This window comes from Biomphalaria glabrata, chromosome 5, assembly GCF_947242115.1.
Source record: "Biomphalaria glabrata chromosome 5, xgBioGlab47.1, whole genome shotgun sequence".
NCBI classification, from domain to species: Eukaryota; Metazoa; Mollusca; class Gastropoda; family Planorbidae; genus Biomphalaria; species Biomphalaria glabrata.
In genome coordinates this window covers 24,898,876-24,925,785 of record NC_074715.1, presented here as the reverse complement: position 1 = coordinate 24,925,785, position 26,910 = coordinate 24,898,876, and the positions used below count along the sequence as shown (strand labels likewise).

General features: G+C 36.2%; 1 protein-coding gene across 10 annotated transcripts in view; it reads right to left on the bottom strand.

Annotated features, from left to right (window-relative positions):
- LOC106059246 (cAMP-specific 3',5'-cyclic phosphodiesterase 4C-like) overlaps positions 1–26,910 on the bottom strand; it is a 295,596-nt gene that overhangs the window by 136,301 nt on the left and 132,385 nt on the right. Inside the window, exon 1 of one of the 10 annotated variants that reach the window (XM_056029198.1) lies at positions 20,075–22,322. The exons of 8 other annotated variants lie outside the window; for them this stretch is intronic. The gene's annotated coding sequence lies outside the window, so the exon portion shown is untranslated. Of the gene's footprint in view, positions 1–1,215; positions 4,356–20,074; positions 22,323–26,910 lie in introns of those variants that run through there. One more of the 10 variants, XM_056029197.1, reaches the window with a different exon arrangement.

The following is a 26,910-nucleotide window of genomic DNA, read 5'->3' as shown; positions in this document are numbered from 1 at the left end:
ATGTATCAAATTCACATCGCTCAGGTTAGATTATTGGGTCTATATTTATACAATGTATCAAATTCGCATCGCTCAGGTTAGATTATTAATTCTTGTTTGACAAACTCTAGGAGTCTTACATTATCTACAGCACGGTAGCAGACGATAGTTTTTTAGGTATTTTTTGGATATTAGTGAGTTTTGCTGATGTACCCGTAGAGGATGCACAGAGAAAGAGAGAGAGAGAGAGAGAGAGAGACCATCCTTCTTATGTCTTTCTAAGTGTCTTTTGTTAATAGATTTATAATAATAAATAATTTAATCTGAGGGATTTGGAGTGTATGTCTTAGTTTAAAAGGTAACCACATGGACAGTTGGTTGATGTTACTTGTGTCGGTTGAAGAGTTTCCGACATGTGTTTGATGTGCACTACCATCAAGTGAACTAACTGAGAGTCTTATGACTGAAAGAACGTGTTTTGTTTTTGGTCAATCTTGTTGTTTTATTATTGCGCTTGTTTCTACGACTACTTTCAAGTGGAATCTGTCTATAGTGTTAATAATAGTTACTTAAAGTTTTATTTTATCAAAAAGTTTGTTCAAGTTGTACCTATGAATATAATAGGCCTACATCGGTTGAGTTCTACTTGCTGTCTAGAGCTACCAACCATGCCACCAACAATACCACTTTGGTACATTGTAAGAAGTTGAAATATAAACTCAAATATGATGGTGCCTAGTCCATACCATTCTGTGCTATTTAGTTTCTTTCAGTTTACTAACACACTAAAAAAAAAAAGTGTCGCCAATAGACAAGAAAATAATCTCTCTTTCAGATCACGTGGTCCACGAGAGAGCAGAGGGTGGTGTATCACGTGACAGAACCGATTTAATGTTGAAACAAAAACATTGGCCATCAATGAATGTTGACGACAAAATGCGAACACATGTTTGTTGTCACAAAAATATATTTCTAAAAATTGTTTCCTGAGAAATGTCGAACACTTAAGAAAATATCATAGCCACAACATTGGAACACACAAAAAAGTCCCAAAAGAGATAGTCTACTCATTCAAAATTCAAAACCCAATAAAGCTTTCACTGGACTGTGTCCCTCAGGGGTTATATTGAGACATACTAAACATAATGTCATAGGGATAAAAAAAAGCACACATACAAATGTCACATAGACAAATGTCACAAAGACAAATGTCACATAGGAAACTAAATTACTCACAAGCCCGAGCAACATATGATAAAGAAGCACTTCAAAATGAAATAATTCTCTATTTAACTAAGAATTTCGACCATAGCTAAAATGATTAAATGTCAGTGCACAAAGAAAGATGTCCAATCCAATCAATGCCGACACGAAGTCTACACAACCAGATGTTTAATCGGACTGATGCTCGTACAAATGGACCAATCACGACCACCAGCTAATAAAAAATACTTCCATCGGTCTTTACTACAAAGTCAGAAATATTATGAGTTACGTCCCTTTACAAACTCACAGCATCTGTAGGGTAACATTTTTGTCCAAGTTCCCAAAAACAAAAGACTCAATTGAAACTTAGCTCCCACTGGACGGCACATAGTGATGGATCCGAAGGAGCTATTCAATCGATTCAAATATTCGAAGAAATGGTGAGCTTCTGTTACCTCCCCACCTCCCAGTTAGCGTCCTTGCTGTTTTGTGTCGGTGTGTTTCCTCTTGATGTGCAGCTCATTGGACACGTGCTTGTTATTTAATATGCACGCACACAGACACGCGTACACGCACGTGCTTATTGACACACCCACATCTGCTGACAATACTCATTCGTCCAGTGACTTTGAAGTTGAGTGCTATGTTTTCCTAAGAAAGGTCGCGCCAATAGTGACGACGAGATGACCGATTGAAATGATATGATCCAAACAAAACGAATATTGCAAGAAACAGTAAAACTAGAAGAGAGTCGAGAACAAAATGGAGGTATGCATGTCATTCACACTATTCCATTGGTTGTTGGATCATTAATGAGATTCACTGCTCACATCACACACACAGAAGATTGTCATCCCTTTCACTGGTTAACTCTGTTTCTTACAATGACTCTGGAAAGTCTTGAGTTTTTTTACTTTTCTTTAAATATTTACGTTTGTTTCCAAAAATATCTTGTGTCTAATTAGTTGAAGAAGTTTATTAAAGTGGTGCTGGACGTGGGTCACTGGAGAAAAAGAAAGTGGTGCTGGACGTGGGTCACTGGAGAAAAGAAAGTGGTGCTGGACGTGGGTCACTGGAGAAAAAGAAAGTGGTGCTGGACGTGGGTCACTGGAGAAAAGAAAGTGGTGCTGGACAAACTCATTTGTTTTTATTAACATATTGAACTCCTAGTTTTCCATCAAATTTTTTTGGAGAAGATTCTGACTATTAATAATCCTCCATTTATTGATTTCATTGATACCTAGAATGTGCAGTTTCTGTATTGATTTTATAGACTGATTATTGTCTATATTAGTTGCTAATCATTCTTAATTAAAAAAAGCGCTGTTTAAAAAAAAACGTGAGTAGAAAACCTGACTAGAAAATAAGACTAGAAAATAAGACTAGAAAATAAGACAAGAAAATATGACTAGAAAACATGACTATATAGGGACTTAAAACTTGAAGAACAGTTCAAGATGTATGAGTGTTTTGTTTAAAATGAAGCGGTCCATTTCATTACACCCATTCCTATTAGTCATGTCTCTAGGAAGTCCGGACATTATGACTGTCTCTATCTTGAGGACTTTCTAAAAACATTTCTATAAAGCTTGTCTCAACTGTCTGTCTGATAAAAATCTTGTACATGTGATCTCCCACACCAATACTCGGATTATTGTACCTAAGAAAAGATCAATCACTTAAAAATTAACTAATTAGTCAATTAATTTCAGAGAAGTAATTATTTTGTTTTATACCAAAAAGGGGAACTAATCCGTCAGTATTAAGAGATATGGCTAGATATGTGGAGTTTTGTCCCCTTAATTAATTATCCACCTTATTTCTCACACATCCATTCTCGGGTCAAGCTGAAGACTATACCCAATTATTTACTGCATCAAACAAAACATGAATCAATAAAAAAATTAACCAGTTAGTGACTTTAGTCCATTAGTTATTGGCAATTAATTATTATAACGTCCCCTTCACCAATCCCTTAGTCTGTTGGACCGTTGGGGAACCACACAAGATCTTTCGACCATCTTTCTCCATTCCTCTCTGTCTTTTGCCATGGATAGAACCTCTTTCAATGGAAGGCCCGTCCCTTCTTGTATGTTTTTCCATCGCTTTTTCTCTCTTTTTCCTGGTCCTGTTCCCTACAGAAGGTCTATGACATGATAATTCTTCAAATCTTCACCAGATTTCTCTTTGATCATAAACACAGAGCCGAATCTCAGATGTAGTCAAGTTAGTTACATACTTGACCACAGAGCCTTAGATCAGATGAAGTGTTATTTACATAATAGACTGTCTCTTCACTGATACATCTCTAGTTACATACTAGATTGTCACTTCACTGATACATCTCTAGTTACATAATAGACTGTCACTTCACTGATACATCTCTAGTTACATACTAGATTGTCACTTCACTGATACATCTCTAGTTACATATTAGATTGTCACTTCACTGATACATCTCTAGTTACATACTAGATTGTCACTTCACTGATACATCTCTAGTTACATACTAGATTGTCACTTCACTGATACATCTCTAGTTACATACTAGATTGTTACTTCACTGACACATCTCTAGTTACATACTAGATTGTCACTTCACTGATACATCTCTAGTTACATACTAGATTGTTACTTCACTGACACATCTCTAGTTACATACTAGATTGTCACTTCACTGATACGTCTCTAGTTACATACTAGATTGTTACTTCACTGACACATCTCTAGTTACATACTAGATTGTCACTTCACTGATACGTTACGTTTTTCTCCGAAAGCTCACGCTACATTAAAACAACGGGGCACAACTCTTAGACATAAATTCTCCTGGAGACAAACATTTTTTCACGGTGACCGTTCCTAAAATTGACCGCCAAATGATGGTCTCATGTTTTGGTCAATGGAGCGAATGACAACAAAATCCCATCATTCGCTGTTCAAACGACAATCTCGCTCTGGCTTTAGAGTCAATCGTTGATGGAGACTAAGTTGAACATTTGACCATCACTAGGGAGGTAGAAGACACTGATCACAAGAAACGAATAGACACAAAAACTCCATTGTTCCTTTTGGCAAATTAAATCGTTGAACAAACTGGAACTGGGATATGAGATATAGCTTCTGTGCTACAGTACAAATGTATGCTCTAATCATGTAGTGTTTGTTGTAATACACACTTGTTAAACAAGTTTCCTCACGGGTAATAAAGATTATTATTTTTTTTTATGTTAGAAACGAATGAGTATTCATTATCTAAAGCTGCCAGGGTCGAGTTTCGTTAAAGAGAAACAAAATTCATTGTAGCCCCTTTAACAGTTTCCACTCAGGAATTTTCTGGTGATGTGGCAGGTCTGCAGCAGTACCGCCCTCTGACAGGCAACGAGGATGTTCCTGGGAATGTTGAGGACCTTGAAGGTCAGTTGCTATTATCCCCTCGGCTGATATTTTGTTGAATTCCTGGAAGAGTTTTTGGTGGTATAACGTGGGAGACGTATATGATCACATTAAACGTAGGAACGTTTTGATCCTGTCAATATTCCAGATACACGAATGTCTAAGTCCGTATTAATGTCTCCAGTCATTTGTAGTTCATCAAATAGAGCTGTTGAAACAAATGTGAAGGTACAGCTGTTGAATCAAATGTGAAGGTACAGATGTTGAAACAAATGTGAAGGTACAGCTGTTGAAACAAATGTGAAGGTACAGCTCTTGAATCAAATGGGAAGGTACAGCTGTTGAATCAAATGTGACGGTACAGCTGTTGAATCAAATGTGAAGGTACAGCTGTTGAATCAAATGTGAAGGTACAGCTGTTGAAACAAATGTGAAGGTACAGCTGTTGAATCAAATGTGAAGGTACAGCTGTTGAATCAGATGTGAAGGTACAACTGTTGAAACAAATGTGAAGGTAAAGATGTTGAAACAAATGTGAAGGTACAGATGTTGAAACAAATGTGAAGGTACAGCTGTTGAATCAAATGTGAAGGTACAGCTGTTGAAACAAATGTGAAGGTACAGCTGCTGAAACAAATGTGAAGGTACAGCGGCTGAAACAAATGTGAAGGTACAGCTGTTGAAACAAATGTGAAGGTACAGCTGCTGAAACAAATGTGAAGGTACAGCTGTTGAATCAAATGTGAAGGTACAGCTGCTGAATCAAATGTGAAGGTACAGCTGCTAAAACAAATGTGAAGGTACAGCTGTTGAATCAAAAGTGAAGGTACAGCTGTTGAATCAAATGTGAAGGTACAGCTGCTGAAACAAATGTGAAGGTACAGCTGTTGAAACAAATGTGAAGGTACAGCTGCTGAAACAAATGTGAAGGTACAGCTGTTGAAACAAATGTGAAGGTACAGCTGTTAAAACAAATGTGAAGGTACAGCTGTTGAAACAAATGTGAAGGTACAGCTGCTGAAACAAATGTGAAGGTACAGCAGTTGAAACAAATGTGAAGGTACAGCTGCTGAAACAAATGTGAAGGTACAACTGTTGAAACAAATGTGAAGGTAAAGATGTTGAAACAAATGTGAAGGTACAGATGTTGAAACAAATGTGAAGGTACAGCTGTTGAATCAAATGTGAAGGTACAGCTGTTGAAACAAATGTGAAGGTACAGCTGCTGAAACAAATGTGAAGGTACAGCGGCTGAAACAAATGTGAAGGTACAGCTGTTGAAACAAATGTGAAGGTACAGCTGCTGAAACAAATGTGAAGGTACAGCTGTTGAATCAAATGTGAAGGTACAGCTGCTGAATCAAATGTGAAGGTACAGCTGCTAAAACAAATGTGAAGGTACAGCTGTTGAATCAAAAGTGAAGGTACAGCTGTTGAATCAAATGTGAAGGTACAGCTGCTGAAACAAATGTGAAGGTACAGCTGTTGAAACAAATGTGAAGGTACAGCTGTTAAAACAAATGTGAAGGTACAGCTGTTGAAACAAATGTGAAGGTACAGCTGCTGAAACAAATGTGAAGGTACAGCAGTTGAAACAAATGTGAAGGTACAGCTGCTGAAACAAATGTGAAGGTACAACTGTTGAAACAAATGTGAAGGTAAAGATGTTGAAACAAATGTGAAGGTACAGATGTTGAAACAAATGTGAAGGTACAGCTGTTGAATCAAATGTGAAGGTACAGCTGTTGAAACAAATGTGAAGGTACAGCTGCTGAAACAAATGTGAAGGTACAGCGGCTGAAACAAATGTGAAGGTACAGCTGTTGAAACAAATGTGAAGGTACAGCTGCTGAAACAAATGTGAAGGTACAGCTGTTGAATCAAATGTGAAGGTACAGCTGCTGAATCAAATGTGAAGGTACAGCTGCTAAAACAAATGTGAAGGTACAGCTGTTGAATCAAAAGTGAAGGTACAGCTGTTGAATCAAATGTGAAGGTACAGGTGCTGAAACAAATGTGAAGGTACAGCTGTTGAAACAAATGTGAAGGTACAGCTGTTAAAACAAATGTGAAGGTACAGCTGTTGAAACAAATGTGAAGGTACAGCTGTTAAAACAAATGTGAAGGTACAGCTGTTGAAACAAATGTGAAGGTACAGCTGCTGAAACAAATGTGAAGGTACAGCAGTTGAAACAAATGTGAAAGTACAGCTGTTGAAACAAATGTGAAGGTACAGCTGTTGAAACAAATGTGACGGTACAGCAGTTGAAACAAATGTGAAGGTACATTACGTTTGTAATGCTGATGTAGAAGTCGGACAATGTCTCGTGTCTGCAAGACAACTAAATGTCTCGTGTCTGCAAGCCAGCTAATACTTGTTCACTTAATGTATTTCTTGATGATTGGTCCAATCAATGAGTGAGAATCAATCTCTTTGATTGCATGCATTGGCTAATGAACGTCACGAGGACGTTGTGAGTACATCACAGTGCGTATTGGTCAATAGTGAGATCCTCCCCCCCCCCGCACTAGGAGAATCAGATCTGTACAAAAAGTAATGCTGTTAACTCAATGATATCAAAGATGTGTTAACTCAATGATGTCAATGATGTGCTAACTCAATGATGTCAAGGATAAGTAAGCTTAATTCTTCATCTCCAATAAATGTTAAGCTTGTTTCAGAAAAAACATTGCGTTGGCTAAATGAAACTCAAGTTCCAGCCGACAAAATGTTGAGTAGCATTTAATGTTTCGATTTATTGTCAGTTTCAAATTGATTCTGCTCGCCCGTACAAAGACAATCTGACAGTAATAGGACTATCTCCGACATCTGCCTCGACTTAGTGACATCGATACACGTGATTCGATCCCATGAATATTGCATGCATGAGGAGATTATTGGCGGCTCGATCTCATCAGATACTCATTGCACGCGAACGATACCTCAGTAGTCTTCCTTGTAATACTTGATTCTGTGGTTAGATCTTTCTTAACGATACCGCTGTCTTAGCGGTCTTTTTCTTCTGTTACTCTTTATCGTGCAGATAAAGTGAGAGAGAGAGAGAGAGAGAGAAACAGATGGTCGAAAATGGAAATGAACGCATAAATATACCCACGTCTATTCCTAGGATGCTTGGATCTCGTTAGATCTCATAGTAAAGGCTATTCAGAGTAAATCATAGAACAGACAATAGTTTTATAGATAAAAGAAATAATAAATAGAGATTTTATGTGCCAATAAGTCAGATATCTAGACAGAAAAAAGACAAATGGACAGCCCGACAGATGCAATGCATTGACTGATGTAAGAGTATATGAAAGATTTGCTAATATACTGTACAAGGTTATACAAGACACGTCGTTTAATAGATAATAAAACCAATTTAAGAGATAGATTTCAGCAATGTCCTTATGTGGTTTGAAGGCTGGTAAAAGACTTTATCCTGTATAATGTTTACATTTACAACCTAGAAAATATCCTGGACAATTAGACTAATTCTACAACTACTCTGCTTGCTACGGTTGATGAACGTGTATCTTGTCACTTTGCTTATCTATCCCAGTGGTTCTCAACCTTTTTAGCTAGTGCTATAAAATCGTCATCAAAATGTACATAGTTGATATCCATGGTGTTCATTCCATCAGTAGAAACTGTTGTAACGAGAGCTTCATTTAGTGTCAAATAAAATTGCGCTTAAAAGTATGTATCTTTTATGGCTTTCATTGATTTACCTTTCTATCTTTCTATTAAGTGTTCATACTATTCACTTTGCATACATAACTGACAATTTAAAAAGTATTGCTAAGCAATGAAAACGTACAGTCTTCGACACAGTCAACTCCATTGCTACACAATTGTTAAGACAGTATTTTCAAACACGCCAAAGTTAGTGCGAAGGTTGAGTTTGTTTTTATTTCACTAAATTAGGAATTCACATCTTCTGCATCAAGTTTATTTCTGTATTAAGTTTATTTCTGTATTAAGTTTATTTCTGTATTAAGACTTGACAACTGACAGGCAGACAAACTGTGTTTGTAAGTTGGATAATTATCGGTGTTAATCTATTTACGTAGGTCAAGATTGTTTTCAATCTTTTTTTTTTTTTGGAAAGGAAATTTTGAACACTTTGTGCCAACGCTTCGGAGGGCCGGATCGAATCATATCGCGGGCCGGATGTGGCACGCGGGCCGTAATTTGGGCATCACTTGATCATACCATAGAAATGTTTCATTCCGTAATAGTATTAAAACACATTAAATGGACAGTCATTTCAGTGAAACGTTAGTATTTAGAGAACAATCATGAGAAACAAAACCAGAAAGACGTAACTAGCACTACAAATCATGTCTATCTTCAAACCATGATGTAACACTGACTTAAAGCGTCCTCCCTACCCTCTATCTCCGTGTTCCCAGATCTAGGCCCTACATCTGTTCTCCACACTTTTTAGCGGCCCCCGAAAGGGGAAAAGACGCTATTAGTTTTGTACGAAACGTCTGACCGTCTGTCCCGTTTAGATCTCCTAAACTAGAAAAGATATTGAAAATCCGACATCACAATGTTTTAGACCATTCCAAGTTCTGATGCAACGGCTACTTTTTTTTTCTGAAAGCGAAAAATCTAATTTTTAAAATCCGTTATGCAAGCAGTTTTTTTAAAGAGAAAAAGCTAATTAGTATGCATTATAAGTTAGACCTAATTTAAAATGAATAGTGATCTTATAAACTCCATTTGTCTGGAAAAATTTTTTATTGCGGAAATTATTATTATTATTTTTTTTTGAGGATTCGAATAAGAGATTGAGCCTTTTGAAAACAATTAGATCAATTATAAGACATCAGTTATGCCAGGGGAGGCGCGGTGGCTGAGCGGTAAAGCGCTTGGCTTCCGTACCGGGGGTCCCGGGTTCGAATCCTGGTGAAGACTGGGATTTTCAACTTTGGGCGCCTCTGAGTCCACTCAGCTCTAATGGGTACCTGTCATTAGTTTGGGAATAGTATAGGTCGTTGTGCTGGCTACATGACACCCTCGCTAACCGTAGGCCACAAAAACAGATGAACTTTACACCATCTGCCCTATAGACCACAAGGTCTAGTTAGGCCAGGTTCACATCTAACTTTACATTCACTTACACCTATCCCTTGATCTGCGGGACCGTTGGGGTACTACACAAGATCTGTTAACCTTCCTTCTCCATTCTTAACTCTCATTTGTCTTTGATATAATTTCATTTGGATGTTCTTTCTGAAAATATTGAAGCCTGCCTGGGTGGACCTCTTCGGGGGCGATTTTGAGTTTGTGTTTCCACACAAACTGTCTTTTGTAACCTTGTTATTTTATTCGTTTGATACTTGATGATCGTTGAATACTAATCCAATCTGTATTATCTTTCTTTCCTACACAAATTTAAATGTATATCGATTAAAGTACAAAGAAATGATGAAAAAAAAGCCATTAAAAGACAGAAAATACAATGGTTTAATAACCACTATAGGAGTCGTTTTTTTTTTACACACATCTATTGTGTTACAAATAAATAACTATGACTATAGAACAGTTTCTAAAGAAAATTGTTACTGTTCTAAAACGTAAACAAATTTTGCATTAAAAAAGTATGTCAAAAAGAAAAAAATTGAAGGCTAGCTAGTTCACATGAAAATTAACAAGAAAATCATGAGTCACAAATATTTTTTAAAAAGACATTTCCTCCATCTCATTACATTAAATGAATTAAAATACGGCTAACTGCGCCCTTTGTTATGGCACAATTTATATGTATTATTATTATATTTATTTTTACTTAGAAAAATTATAACGGTCAAACTTTAGTTTTCCTCGTGTGGCTACTGAGCTACTAATTCTTTTCTCAGCGATATAAACTGTTAAAATTTCTAAGAACATCGTTGCAACAGTTCATAATATCATGAGATAAATATCTTTTATGTAAGGGGACAATTTTATTTTAATTTTTAATTTCCATCGCTCATGCTTATAGCATGATTATAGCATTATGGTCCAAACTTTCATGCTTATAGCATGCTCAGTGCACTATGGTCCAAACTTTCATGCTTATAGCATGCTCAGTGCACTATGGTCCAAACTTTCATGCTTATAGCATGCTCAGAGCCCTATGGTCCAAACTTTCATGCTTATAGCATGCTCAGAGCCCTATGGTCCAAACTTTCATGCTTATAGCATGCTCAGAGCGCTATGGTCCAAACTTTCATGCTTATAGCATGCTCAGAGCCCTATGGTCCAAACTTTCATGCTTATAGCATGCTCGGAGCCCTATGGTCCAAACTTTCATGCTTATAACATGCTCAGAGCCCTATGGTCCAAACTTTCATGCTTATAACATGCTCAGAGCCCTATGGTCCAAACTTTCATGCTTATAGCATGCTCAGAGCCCTATGGTCCAAATTTTCATGCTTATAGCACGCTCAGAGCGCTTTGGTCCAAACTTTCATGCTTATAGCACGCTCAGAGCGCTATGGTCCAAACTTTCATGCTTATAGCACGCTCAGAGCGCTATGGTCCAAACTTTCATGCTTATAGCATGCTCAGAGCCCTATGGTCCAAACTTTCATGCTTATAGCATGCTCAGAGCCCTATGGTCCAAACTTTCATGCTTATAGCATGCTCAGAGCGCTATGGTCCAAACTTTCATGCTTATAACATGCTCAGAGCCCTATGGTCCAAACTTTCATGCTTATAGCATGCTCAGAGCGCTATGGTCCAATCTCTTTTGTGAACCAGTGGGGGAAAGGGTTATCTGGGGAAGGTTTCCATGCAGCCGTTAGGCGCTCAGCAAACACAACTGTACAAACACAACTGTACAAACACAACTGTACAAACACAACTGTACAAAAACACAACTGTACAAACACAACTGTACAAACACAACTGTACTCGAGTCGTGTTTCAAACCCGAACCCCCTTTTTAGGTGGTCAACCCTTAGGCAATCGCTTTTGTAATTAGTTCTAATGGATGGCTGCCTGGTCGTGAGGTATGCGCGCTCTGGATTGTCATTCAGTCGTCTCGTTGGTCCTGGGTTCATATCCTGTCCGCTGCCATCCCAAGTCGCTCTGCGGTAGGATGTAGATTGTCTTCAAACTCTGAAGGGACATCCGAAACATTTTAAATTTTTTAAGAAGTTTTTTTTTCGCCATGCCACTAGTCTGGAAGCCTCGATTCGGTTAGCCAACAATAGCACTGATCTCTTAGCCTCGGTTTGATAAAGCCAACTTGACATGCATACCGCAACCAGTACAAAAGAAATGAGCAACTAATTGCATTGACCGGAGGGGGGGAAGAGAGGGGTCGTGAGACGACAACCCTGCTGTAAGAGCTACACTAACTCGTCTCATTAGCGTCTGACCAGTCCACTGGGCGGCCCGGAAACAAGGGAATGAGACTGGACCAGAACAATGCAATCAATAATCCAAAAAAGCCAACTTAACAGCTTATGGTGAGAATACATACACACACATACGCAGACAAACAACCACACTCAGCACAATAAGAACACACCAACAGTCCATATTACACACACACACAAACGTTTTCTTGGCAGTTTATTTAGGTCAGCGGGTGGCGTGCAGAAGTAGATTGTATAGATCATGTCATTCAGATGTCATCTTTGTTTCTTTTTGAATGACATCTCTTTAATATCTTAGAACTACTGATGCCCAAATTTCACGATTTTTTTTTTTTGCACAAGGCACAATCCTAACAAAACGCACATAACAATAAAATAATCGATGTGTAAAACTTAATTGCTTTTGGTTGCAATTGACATAGTGCATTCAAGTGTTTTCACTCATATTGTACTGAAGTAGCCAGACGAGTCTTGTGCCATGTAATATATTAGTGTAGTGTAAGAAGGTTAGTAGTCACAATGTTGTATTCTACTGGAACTATATATTTCCTGGCCCAATGGTCATAGATTGTATTCATAATGTACTTGCGACTCTCAGTCCATTAGATTTAAATCCTTTGGACACCAAGTGGCACATTGGAAGAAAACATTGAACAGATGTGTAGAGGGCATTGGCAAATAACTTCATCATCAATGGTAACAAACAAACAAAGTACATTTCACTTGGAACCCAAAAAAATATGAGTTAAAAAAACAAACAAAAACAAACAAAGACTGATTCTCCAATACTAAGTATTTATTCTACTAGCAGGTTCTTGTTGGTAGTGTTAAAATTGTTAAAATTACACCATACACACTAATTATTGATGTTTTTTTTTTGGGAGGGGAGCAACCAAAACCTGATCGGAACACTTGTGTAGTAACTACTCATGTATGTGTGAGAGTTTGTAGAGGCTTTCAGCTCGTGAACAAAATATTGTTTTTTAAAGTTTTAATATTTCTTTATTCTTAGATTTCAATATGTAAGTTTTCTTAATCTTGAAAGTGTAGTGTTTTTTGTCAGAAGGCAGAATTTGTTTAAAGATTTCCTGACATGAAACGAATTCAACTTTTCACTGGACCGAACGCTGCAGCCGAGGTGACATGATTCCAGAGAAATAAATGTTAATTAACAATAATACAATTTCATTGGATCAATGAGATCACGTGACAAATGTTGTCTTCTGTGTGTATGTTTTTCATGGGACTCTCTCATGTGTGTGTGTGAGAGAGAGTTTTTATTTGAGGTATGGCGAAGTAACGAAGCAGAAAGGCCTCTGGGAGTACAGAGATGATAGAGGCTTTTCAAACGAAATCAGATTTCAATACTTTGATTTTTATTTCTTGTTCATATTTGTTAGACGACTTTCTTTTTGTATTCAGCCCAAGATTTGCCATTCCTTATTTTGTTTAAATTTGACGCTAGGGCTGAAACCCGGACAAAACACAAACTCAGGTTCAAGCTTGTATTTAAATTAGTGAAATCATTTCTATGAACATAAATATCGTCGAGATCCTACAAAACTATCGATGAGCCCAAAGAAGTTGAGTTCAATACGTCAAGAGAGACTCCATGCCTTAGAACCAGGAAACAAAACTATCGATGAGCCCAAAGAAGTTGAGTTCAATACGTCAAGAGAGACTCCATGCCTTAGAACCAGGAAACAAAACTATCGATGAGCCCAAAGAAGTTTAGTTCAATACGTCAAGAGAGACTCCATGCCTTAGAACCAGACTGCTATACTGTCCGATGTTTCAGGTTGTTGCTCTGTACGATTGTCTGTCATTATGAAATGGAGTCAAAGAAAGTATCAACTCATAAACTGGTTGTTAAGGTGATCACATCAGAAATAAGAAACTTTTAATGTTTCTACTTGATCGATGTTCTCAAAATAAAAAGCAAGTGATTCCTACCACTTGGTCACATGGTATTAATTCTAGATTTTATACAACCAGAGTGACAAGACTCGGGCTCGGGCAGTCACCTAGGTTACTGTACTCAACAAAATGTTGACATTTGGAGTTTTGTTAATGGACCTACGCACGTATGTACGTTGGTGTCTTCCTCTTAGCCTCTTTCTGAATAAACCAACACAAAAAAAAAAAACATGGGCCGGGCCGGGCTGGTCTGATTGCTGCAGTGCTAATCGTAACAGTTGGATCTGCAATAGAGATTCTCCCATAAAAGTGAACCACAGTACTCTGCTCTTTGTTTACACAGGATTGACAGAGATTTCGAAGTGTTTAACCAATCAAATACAACGAGAAAGAAGAGAAAGGGAAAGCGATTCGACGAAATGTGGTGGCAATATAATGGAAGCTATAAAAAAAAACGTGCAAAAAAATACGAAATGATAAACAAGATAATGAACATTTTGAAATGAATAAAAACAAAAAAAGTAGAGTTCATCTTTCAGACCTTGTGGTCTATGGGGCAGACGATGTAAAGGTCATCTGTTTTTTGTGGCCTAAGGTTAACGGTCAAATGAATAGATAAATGAAACAATGTCAAGGCCGCCATATTGAGAGGTCACTAGTGCCAACTAAATATAAAGATTAATGTCTGCTACAAACGACAGAATAAAAAAAAAACGATCATACAATGCTGAAAGTTCGCGCCAATCATTATTTCGTTTGATTAAAGTCTTAGCTTATCAATACACTTATCATTATTTCGTTTGATTAAAGTCTTAGCTTATCAATATACTTATCATTATTTCGTTTGATTAAAGTCTTAGCTTATCAATATACTTATCATTATTTCGTTTGATTAAAGTCTTAGCTTATCAATATACTTATCATTATTTCGTTTGATTAAAGTCTTAGCTTATCAATATACTTATCATTATTTCGTTTGATTAAAGTCTTAGCTTATCAATACACTTATCATTATTTCGTTTGATTAAAGTCTTAGCTTATCAATACACTTATCATTATTTCGTTTGATTAAAGTCTTAGCTTATCAATACACTTATCATTATTTCGTTTGATTAAAGTCTTAGCTTATCAATATACTTATCATTATTTCGTTTGATTAAAGTCTTAGCTTATCAATATACTTATCATTATTTCGTTTGATTAAAGTCTTAGCTTATCAATATACTTATCATTATTTCGTTTGATTAAAGTCTTAGCTTATCAATATACTTATCATTATTTCGTTTGATTAAAGTCTTAGCTTATCAATACACTTATCATTATTTCGTTTGATTAAAGTCTTAGCTTATCAATACACTTATCATTATTTCGTTTGATTAAAGTCTTAGCTTATCAATATACTTATCATTATTTCGTTTGATTAAAGTCTTAGCTTATCAATATACTTATCATTATTTCGTTTGATTAAAGTCTTAGCTTATCAATATACTTATCATTATTTCGTTTGATTAAAGTCTTAGCTTATCAATATACTTATCATTATTTCGTTTGATTAAAGTCTTAGCTTATCAATATACTTATCATTATTTCGTTTGATTAAAGTCTTAGCTTATCAATATACTTATCATTATTTCGTTTGATTAAAGTCTTAGCTTATCAATACACTTATCATTATTTCGTTTGATTAAAGTCTTAGCTTATCAATACACTTATCATTATTTCGTTTGATTAAAGTCTTAGCTTATCAATATACTTATCATTATTTCGTTTGATTAAAGTCTTAGCTTATCAATATACTTATCATTATTTCGTTTGATTAAAGTCTTAGCTTATCAATATACTTATCATTATTTCGTTTGATTAAAGTCTTAGCTTATCAATATACTTATCATTATTTCATTTGATTAAAGTCTTAGCTTATCAATATACTTATCATTATTTCGTTTGATTAAAGTCTTAGCTTATCAATACACTTATCATTATTTCGTTTGATTAAAGTCTTAGCTTATCAATATACTTATCATTATTTCGTTTGATTAAAGTCTTAGCTTATCAATATACTTATCATTATTTCGTTTGATTAAAGTCTTAGCTTATCAATACACTTATCATTATTTCGTTTGATTAAAGTCTTAGCTTATCAATATACTTATCATTATTTCGTTTGATTAAAGTCTTAGCTTATCAATACACTTATCATTATTTCGTTTGATTAAAGTCTTAGCTTATCAATACACTTATCATTATTTCGTTTGATTAAAGTCTTAGCTTATCAATATACTTATCATTATTTCGTTTGATTAAAGTCTTAGCTTATCAATACACTTATCATTATTTCGTTTGATTAAAGTCTTAGCTTATCAATACACTTATCATTATTTCGTTTGATTAAAGTCTTAGCTTATCAATATACTTATCATTATTCTGTACACCGGATAAGCCAGAAATAAAAAGCTATAAAAGTGCCCTCATTATGAAAATCTGTAAAACAGACACTACACATCACTACCGCTGTGTATATTGGTGTGTCGTTAGTAACTTATTAAACATACTGTGATAAAAAGACTTGAGACTTTTATTCTGATGGCTAGACAGTACAAGGAACACATTTAAAAACTCGTCAGGAACATTTGACAATAAGATACGCCAAGAGAAAAACACAAATCTACAATCCTATCATCTCAAAGACAAGAATAAGACAAATACCATGTCCTCCTCCACAAGGGTTAGAAAGGACAAGCCCGTGAATTGATGTAACAATATTTGCAAAGCATACAACTGAGGCTCAACAAAATACAATGAAAAGCTAAGCATTACGTCAGTCCACAAAATCAATACGCTCTCCGCTTTTGAAATATATTTTGACAGCAGCACGATTAGAATAATTTTATTGTAATGGGTTGTCATTTTTTTTTATAACATCTTGAAATTTAGATGAAAACATTGAACAAAATGTATGATTTGGCCTTTAAAGTCTGTTTCTGAGACTCCATCGAACATGTTTGAATAACAGAAGCATGCCTTTAAAATCACAGAAACATGTTTTTAAAATAACAGAAACATGTTTTTAAAATAACAGAAACATGTTTTTAGAATAGCAGAAAAAAGTTTTTAGAAAAAGAGATATGTTGATTTATTATCTGAAATAAGATCTGAAAGCGTTATGATGCTTGATTACTTCCTCACAAATACGCATAGAGTGCCAGCAACAGGAGAATATATAATTTGACTTAGATCCAATGGCTATAGAGGTAATGAGCGAGCATCAAGTTTTGGTCCACCTATTTCTTTATTATTAGTCAGGACTCTTTTTCCTCAATATATTCAGGAGACAGGAAAAGCACAAAATAAATACATAACATATGACATATGAAAGCCTCAATTCTTCTATTCACGTTTCTATTAGAGACTTCATAGAAGCAATACAGAATTAAAGAAAACAAGATTTTGTTTCTGTTTACGAGAATCTGACGTCTGCTTAAGGGATACGCGCTCTGTCAATAGGATATTACTAACTCCATGGCCGCTGCCATCCCCTGCGGCCCTGAAAAAGGGTTGGGCTATGATGTAATAATAAAAGGTTTGGGCTAGGACAGGGGTCGGCAACCTTTTGAGTCGGAGGTCAAAAAATGATAATTTACACAATTTAAAAGTTTTTTAAAGAGCCACATATTTTGTTCTTGCCAACAGTAAATAGTACTCGCAAAACAAAACGTTTTTCTGATTAAAAAACAACAACACAAAAACGAATCTATTTATTCATAAGAAAAATATCCATTTTTTTAATATAAATACTTTTTTTTACACAAAAAATAGTTAATATATATATGGTATTATTGGAAAATTATTAGAGAGTTACTTTCTATGTAGGTAAAAGAATTACAACAATTCAACATTGACTTTCAACTTGAACTCCGTGAATAAAACAATGGAGTAGACTCATTCATTGGGAGCGTGGGCCCTGATTGGTTTTTTAGAAAGTTTCATTAAATTTAGCTCAAAACTTGTTGTTTTTAGTTTTAAACACGACTCTAAATGTTCATTTGTTAGTTGGTTTCTTGATTTACTTTTAATTATATTCATGCAACAGAACGCTTGCTCGCACTAATATGTCGGTCAGAAGAGAGCCAGTACTCTAAATGCTAACTTTTTATCTTTCTGTAGCAATCTGGAAGACTATCCCATGCGTCGAATATAAATGCCTCATCTTTCTTTTCAAGCTGTCCACTTCTGTTGTGTTTGTCTCTTCCACCTTGATTTTCAACTCTGTAAATTTTCCACTCCAAAAGCTTAACGTTTTAAATCAATCAATAGCATGTCTAGAGATCCAGTATAAATTCCAAATGAAACAATGTGTGTTCCGTGACTATTTGTTTTGAGAGGAATTTCTATAAATGCTAGAATTGTTTTGTTGGTTTTGAATGGCTCAAATCTGTTAGCTAAATCATTTTTTTTTCTAACTGTGCTGAAGTAATTGGTGTCGACAGTTGCACTGGTTTTAACGCGGTATTGCTTTAGGCCAGTGGTTCCCAAACTTTTTTGTCTCGTAGACCCCTTGTCATGTTTTCTGGTTTACGGTAGACCCCCTGCTTAACTTGTATTGCATTTTAGCAAATTCACCAAATCCATTTTTTTAAAACTTATATATAACTGTAGTGACTCGAAGAATGAAAAAGTAATTTAAAGCTTCATTTTAAGTTATAGAGATCTTTTTTTATTGATAAAATCCAAATTTAAACCAATTAAAATAACAATTTATATATATTAATGGAATCACAAAACATACTGGAAATATGTTATTTGTTGTTGTTTTTTCAGGTTTGTCATCCATTGCTACGGTTAATAGACCCGGTGGTCTATATAGACCACTTTGGGAATCACTGCTTTAGGCATTGAAAATGAAGTAATTGACCGCTCTGAATATCTTCTGCAAAAATAAATAATTTTTCTTCAAAACAAACCAATTCTTCTACATACCATTGGATAGGGGTTTCTCTTTCCTTGCACTTTTAGACTCTGTTCATTTGATTTCGCTGTGATAGCCACCATAAAGTACAATGTTTGCAACCATTTGTCGTTCTCTAATTCAGGGGGATTAATGCCTTTTTTTAAATTTAGAAATGTATTTATTTCATTCCAGTAGAAAGAGAAATGTTTCAACCTTTGGAAAGTCATCGCACTGAGGGGTGCGCTGAGTCCAAGTGGCTGAGAGATAGAGCTGCTGCCTGATGCTCGTTCATCAATTCAGAACGATTTTTAAATATTTTTCGGTAAAAAAAAATAATATTTCCGTATGGAACTAAAAAGCCGCAGCTTAACATCCAGAGTGCCACATGTCGCTCACGACCCGCATGTTGCCGACCCCTGGGCTAGACTATAAATAATCTGACTTACTGAAGAAGCGTTCGAATCTTATTTTAAAAAAAAAATGGAAATGGAATGTTTAGGACTAAAGTAGGTCAAGTCCTATCGAGCTAGTAATTCATGGGCAAGTCTCATTCAAGTAGGTCTAAGAGACACAGAGACAGAAGGAAAGAAAGAGGGAGATAAAAAGAAACACACAGAATGCAAAATACAGATTGAAAAAAAAAAAAGGGATTTAGGGGAAGGGGGAGAGTTCAAACTTGAAGATTTCTAAGTATCCCAGAGTTCTGAGCATTTTATTCTGTTACAAGTTCCTATTGTCTTAGAACTACTGAGGGAGTTATCTGCTCTTTGTTTGCTCTCTGATTGTGAAGATCCCGTTTACGTTGTCACTACCAATCAGTAAGAGAGAAGAAGAGAAAGCAATATGAAGTAATGTGAAGAAGATAATTATATCTTTATTATAGCGCTACTTACATGCTTATAACTTACTTAAAGCGCTATGGTCCAATCTCAGTTGTGGACCAGAGGAAGGTGGGGGGGGGGGGGGGGGAGGGTGTATTTGGGAGAAGGTTTTCCGTGCTGCCTTTAGGCGCTCAGTAAATACAACTCTGCCCAGTCGGGTGTCAAACCTCGAGCCCCCTTCATAGATAGCCAAATCAAGCAAAGTTCAAGCGTACTTAGCCTCTCGACCACGCTTAAAATGGAAGAAATTCATAACAAAATGAAAATAAATAGTTTTTTTTTTTGGTGGGGGGGGGGGCGGATTCTGAAAGAAATTAACTAATTAACCATGCCAATGACGCTATAGACAAAGGTAACTATTACCAACCCAATAATTGAATATTTGATTCTGCAGTGCTGAAAAATGCACAGATATTATTATATGGCTTATACAAATACTTGGCTCCTCAATAGCTCCGTGTTCTGTATACCGGACACACACTCGAATGTTGGCTAGTTATAGATTGGCCTGCTCCATGTCTCCAACAAATGTAGTCCTTAGTTAGACATAGAACAAACTAGAGTGCACACTAAACGTCTCACAACAGAAGTAGCCCACACATGACTTGATACACGCACATATGACTTGATACACGCACACATGACTTGATACAGTCACGTGTCTAGAATCCCGTCTCGTTCACTTCACAAACTTACACAACAACAATAGTAACCACATGAAGTGTGACACATTTCAACATTTCCCGCCCGGGACGGGAACAGAGACACTCCACAAAGCCAAAAGAGAAGGAAAAAAAACCCAACAAAAAAGGGAAAGAAAACAAAGTTGGGAGGTTATTGTATTGATTTCCAGCGCGTGCTGCTCTTTTCAGTGAGTGCATGGGTGTGTGTGTGTGTGAGTGAGAGTGTGAGTAAGTGAATGGTTACAAGACAACTGGCAAAGGGAGGAACTGGGGTACAGGCGAGTGGTGGGGGGTGGGGGCTCTAGTTCAACAAAATTTCAAAGCTACGTGGACATCGGTCCCAATTACAAGGGCAAAAGATGGTTCACAATGTCAGTGTGTTTGAGTGTGAGTATATGTTTGTGTCTGTGTGTTCGAGTGTGAGTATATGTTTATGTCTGTGTGTTTGAATGTGAGTATATGTTTGTGTCTGTGTGTTTGAATGTGAGTCTATGTTTGTGTCAGTGTGTTTGAGTGTAAGCATATGCTCATTATTCACAGACCTTCACATGTGTGTGTGTGAGTGAATGTAAGTGTTTCATAATGTGTGAATTATTTAAACACATGTCCCAGACTGTGGCTCGATGTCACATATGTTTTAAACCAAACAAAAAAAAAAGTGTTGTCCTGTGTCTTGAAGTGTTCAATGACATTCCAACTTGTGTGGACTCACTTTGTACTGTAGTGATCAAGACATTCAGTCAACATGCTGGAAAAGAAAACATCCAAAAGATATCTAACAATATCAAGACAAAGAATTCAGAAACAAAAATTCATTCAAAAGACATAAGTTCATCTAGTTGTCGCGATCAAGTCGTTACGAGTTACTTAGATAGAGAGAAAGAATTTATTACGAGTTACTTGTATCTGTAAGATAATACATTCATCATCAACTTGTATCTGTAAGATAATACATTCATCATCAATCTGTAACTGTAAGATAATATATTCATCATCAAGGTGTATCTGTAAGATAATACATTCATCATCAATCTGTATCTGTAAGATAATACATTCATCATCGAGTGTATCTGTAAGATAATACATTGATCATCGGGTGTATCTGTAAGGAAATCATCAAGATGTCGAGAGAGAGAGAGAGTAAAGTTTGAAGTCTATCATTTGTACTTTCTGTAGGGGTTGCTGTGACACTGCACCGGTCAATCTTTCCATTAGCAGCGTGTCATGAGCAGAATATCAAGGGAGAGCCCCGTCCATTCTTGTCTAGGTCTAGAGGAGTCTAGACCGTCTAGATATAGATCTTTTTTAAAAAATGTACTCCAAATGATTTTTGTCAAACGTCTAGGCATGTCAAACGTCTAGGCATGTCAAACGTCTAGGCATGTCAAAAGGCTAACAACGATTATAATAATTTCCCAGCCTGATTTCATGACAACACGATGGACAAAGCTGCATCCACAAGATGTTGAAGAGCTAATCACTTAGATCTACACAGACGGAAAGCTTTTTTTACTGCCATGAAAAGCATAAATTCAACTTGACGTTATTGACAGTGTATAGACGAGATTACTGAGCACATTATATCCAGCTTATGTCGGAATCTGCGTATCTAGGTCGACCTAACCAAAGTTGCGAAATAAATCCATCAACATCTGGCCTCGGTACAAAAGTTGGAGGATTGATATAAATCTGCTTTCGACAAATGATCACCACAGGAGCTCCACGAATTTAACAGCCGCCTCTCTCTACAGGGAGACATCGCAGTAGATTTTCATCGACCAGAACTATTTGAGTGAGCAACTTCTTTCCTTTTGCAGAACTTCAAAACAAACTTCAAAACAAACTTCAAAACAAACTTCAAAACAAACTTCAAAACAAACTTCAAAACAAACTTCAAAACAAACTTCAAAACAAACTTCAAAACAAATAAAATTCAAAACAAACTTCAAAACAAACTTCAAAACAAACTTCAAAAGAAATAAAATTCAAAACAAACTTCAAAAGAAATAAAATTCAAAACAAACTTCAAAACAAACTTCAAAAGAAATAAAATTCAAAACAAACTTCAAAACAAACTTCAAAACAAACTTCAAAACAAAATTCAAAACAAACTTCAAAACAAACTTCAAAACAAATAAAATTCAAAACAAACTTCAAAACAAACTTCAAAACAAACTTCAATACAAACTTCAAAAGAAATAAAATTCAAAACAAACTTCAAAACAAACTTCAAAACAAACTTCAAAACAAATAAAATTCAAAACAAACTTCAAAACAAACTTCAAAACAAATAAAATTCAAAACAAACTTCAAAACAAACTTCAAAACAAACTTCAAAACAAACTTCAAAAGAAATAAAATTCAAAACAAACTTCAAAACAAACTCAAAAACAAACAAACTTAAACGCAAACTTAAAAACAAACATTTTAAAATTGAAAACCAAAAAAAAAAACAAATACACACTACAATTAAACGCACACAACAAAGCTTTTATTAATCGTAGCCATAGTAATTAGTTTGGTTCACGGGTCTAATTAAATGTGTATTTGATGTAGACTAACAATCTAACAATCAATAGTTTTACAATTTGTGGTTTTCGTTTAGCGCAACTTCATGCTTTTAACTTTCTCACTACACCGTGATCCTATCACTTGTCTAGACCAGGTGGAAAGGGGGTGGGGACAAAGAAGTGGGTATCTGGGTGATCGCTTTATAAATGAATTTATTTTTAAAAAAAAGATAAACGTCCTGAATTCGAATTCGAGGGTTAAAGCCTCCTCAGCCGGCTCAAGCCAACATACTAACCACTGTGCCTGGAAAGTGCTAATGAAAATAGGTTTATAGCTATCTATTGTTTGTCTCAAATTTTTCTCTCTACAAATTATTAAAAGGACTAATTCAACTAAAAAAAACTTATAAGTCAAGTGCAATTTCTTTCCCTTGTTCGGGATACCAAACAAAATAATAAACAATATTATTACCAATAGTAAATAAACTAATTGTTTTGTTTTTTTTTATTGATTTTTGTTTTGTCAGGTACACGAAATAATTGTGCAAATTTTGAAAACCTGATCTGAGATAGGAAGTAGGAGAAATAAAGTGGACAGACTTTTTACCAGACAGACAGACAGGCAGACAGAGTGAGTAGATAATAAGCTTTGCAAAAAGTTTAAAACACGTATACCTAGGCTCCAACAGTTGAAGCGTGACCAGTGACTATTGAAATGTTCACAGTAGTATAGTAGGCCTACTATAATGTTATACCAGTCGAAGGGATGTCACTACAGACATGAGCCAATACAGACTTAGGACTGGGCAAGAGCAGGGCAGTTTTGGTGCACGCTAACCTTATCATTCCTCAGAGATCCACGGTAAGGGGAGACTACAATGGCAGAGCCAGAAAATAATTAGAATATCAGTTTTAAAAAAAAGTAATAAATCTAATTGATTAGTGAGGCTTCGACACAAAATGGCTTAAAAATATTTCAAGAATGAACTCAAGTGATAACAATAAAAATATGCAAGGAAAATAAAACCCGAAATATTTTTTGTGTAGTCAGTGACATTTTAACCATCGAAATCTTTCTTTACAATTATAAAGTTTGAAACTGTCGTCAGTAGTGGAATTACACATTTTCAAAAGTAATTAATTAGGTCTATATGGTGGTTCTCACACAGTAGGTCTAGCCTCACTGATGATGTAGTGTCAAAACAAAGAGAGTACGTCAAGAAGAATGAGACTAAGGGAGAAACATAAGCAGAGAGACAGCGGGAAAGATATATATATATATATACATAGATAGATAGATAAATAGAGAGAGAGAGAGAGAGAGAGACAAAGAGAGAAAGTGGGAAAGAGAGAAACACAGGATAGATAAACAGATCAGAAAGTCTTAAACTAGAGCGAGACATTTATTCATTATTTAGAAAGTCAAAAAGGTATTTAAACTATTTTGTGTGTGCATTTCTTGGATTGAACTTAAAATCATATCACAACAAACTCAACAATTAATTTAAAAGAAAAAAAAATTACTTTCTAACAAAAAGGTAGAAAAAAAAAAGAAAGAGAGAGAGCAAGAAAGAGAGACAAAGAGAGAGAAAGAGAGAGCAAGTGAACAGAAGAATTAAATGTTTTAAAAACATGGCATTAAAAACAAAGAGACAAAGCTTTCGTCATTAAGAGAAAATTGTTTTAGTGTACAGAGAAGACGATCACACGGACGTGACTGGTGCTCCTTGCACACACACACACACACAAACAAACACACGCACACATACACACACACAGCCATAGCTCTAACTGTTAATGTAAAAGTCTTTGACAAACATTTCAAATAAAACAGTTAGAGCTGCTGACAACGTTAGACAGACAAGCACAGAGAGCAGACAGTCTTGAAGGAAGTCTTCTGGACAAGCACAGAGAGCAGACAGTCTTGAAGGAAGTCTTCTGGACAAGCACAGAGAGCAGACAGTCTTGAAGGAAGTCTTCTGGACAAGCACAGAGAGCAGACAGTCTTGAAGGAAGTCTTCTGGACAAGCACAGAGAGCAGACAGTCTTGAAGGAAGTCTTCTGGACAAGCACAGAGAGCAGACAGTCTTGAAGGAAGTCTTCTGGACAAGCACAGAGAGCAGACAGTCTTGAAGGAAGTCTTCTGGACAAACACAGAGAGCAGACAGTCTTGAAGGAAGTCTTCTGGACAAGCACAGAGAGCAGACAGTCTTGAAGGAAATCTTCTGGACAAGCACAGAGAGCAGACAGTCTTGAAGGAAATCTTCTGGACAAGCACAGAGAGCAGACAGTCTTGAAGGAAATCTTCTGGACAAGCACAGAGAGCAGACAGTCTTGAAGGAAGTCTTCTGGACAAGCACAGAGAGCAGACAGTCTTGAAGGAAGTCTTCTGGACAAGCACAGAGAGCAGACAGTCTTGAAGGAAGTCTTCTGGACAAACACAGAGAGCAGACAGTCTTGAAGGAAGTCTTCTGGACAAGCACAGAGAGCAGACAGTCTTGAAGGAAATCTTCTGGACAAGCACAGAGAGCAGACAGTCTTGAAGGAAATCTTCTGGACAAGCACAGAGAGCAGACAGTCTTGAAGGAAATCTTCTGGACAAGCACAGAGAGCAGACAGTCTTGAAGGAAATCTTCTGGACAAGCACAGAGAGCAGACAGTCTTGAAGGAAGTCTTCTGGACAAGCACAGAGAGCAGACAGTCTTGAAGGAAATCTTCCGGACAAGCACAGAGAGCAGACAGTCTTGAAGGAAATCTTCTGGACAAGCACAGAGAGCAGACAGTCTTGAAGGAAGTCTTCTGGACAAACACAGAGAGCAGACAGTCTTAAAGGAAGTCTTCTGGACAAGCTTGTGTCTACTGTTGTATCCTTTGGACACAACCACAATCAACCTATATGCAATTTTTCCAAAGCTATTTAATAACGTAACATTTGAAAATAAATTAATCAAATAACGAATGACATTAATTGATATAACTAGTAATTAACTTGTCAAAGGCCGGGCTGTCGTTCACATGAAGCTGGATAGTGTCTCAGAACAAGGTAGGATATTAAACGGCCAGTTATAGAATAGGATACGAAACGATACAAGCTTGTATAAACTATGTAGACTGGTACGAAACGATATAAGCTTGTATAAACTATGTAGACTGGTACGAAATAGCAAATGTTGATGTTAGATGTATTTGATGTTAGATGTATTTGATATTAGATGTATTTGATGTTAAATGTATTTGATGTTGGATGTCTATGACCTTATTTCATCCTTAATCCAGACCTTGGCTGTATATGACCTCATTTCATCCTTAATCCAGACCTTGGCTGTAAATAACCTTATTTCATCCTTAATCCAGACCTTGGCTGTATATGACCTCATTTCATCCTTAATAGAGACATTGGCTGTATATGACCTCATTTCATCCTTAATCCAGACCTTGGCTGTATATAACCTTATTTCATCCTTAATCCAGACCATGGCTGTATATGACCTCATTTCATCCTTAATCCAGACCTTGGCTGTATATGACCTCATTTCATCCTTAATCCAGACCTTGGCTGTAGGCCTATATGACCTCATTTCATCCTTAATCCAGACCTTGGCTGTATATGACCTCATTTCATCCTTAATCCAGACATAGGCTGTATATGACCTCATTTCATCCTTAATCCAGACATTGGCTGTATATGACCTCATTTCATCCTTAATCCAGACATAGGCTGGCGACAGCTTGGACGTCTCTTAGATCTAACACTCAACCAGCGCGTGGAACGTGTCAGCAACACAAATTAAAAAAAACAACGGATCAGTTGTGAGTTGATTTTAATTCCCCTCTATGAAGAGATTAGCTCGTGGCCCGTCCACATGTACATGTACTGTAAAACTCCTATCAAATACAACAGGCAGACAGATGTTCTATTAGGTATGCTAATACTAAATAGTTGGGTCTGCTTAGAGTGACATAATAATTGAGAGTTTACTACGAGAGAGAGATACATTGACTCTGTCCCC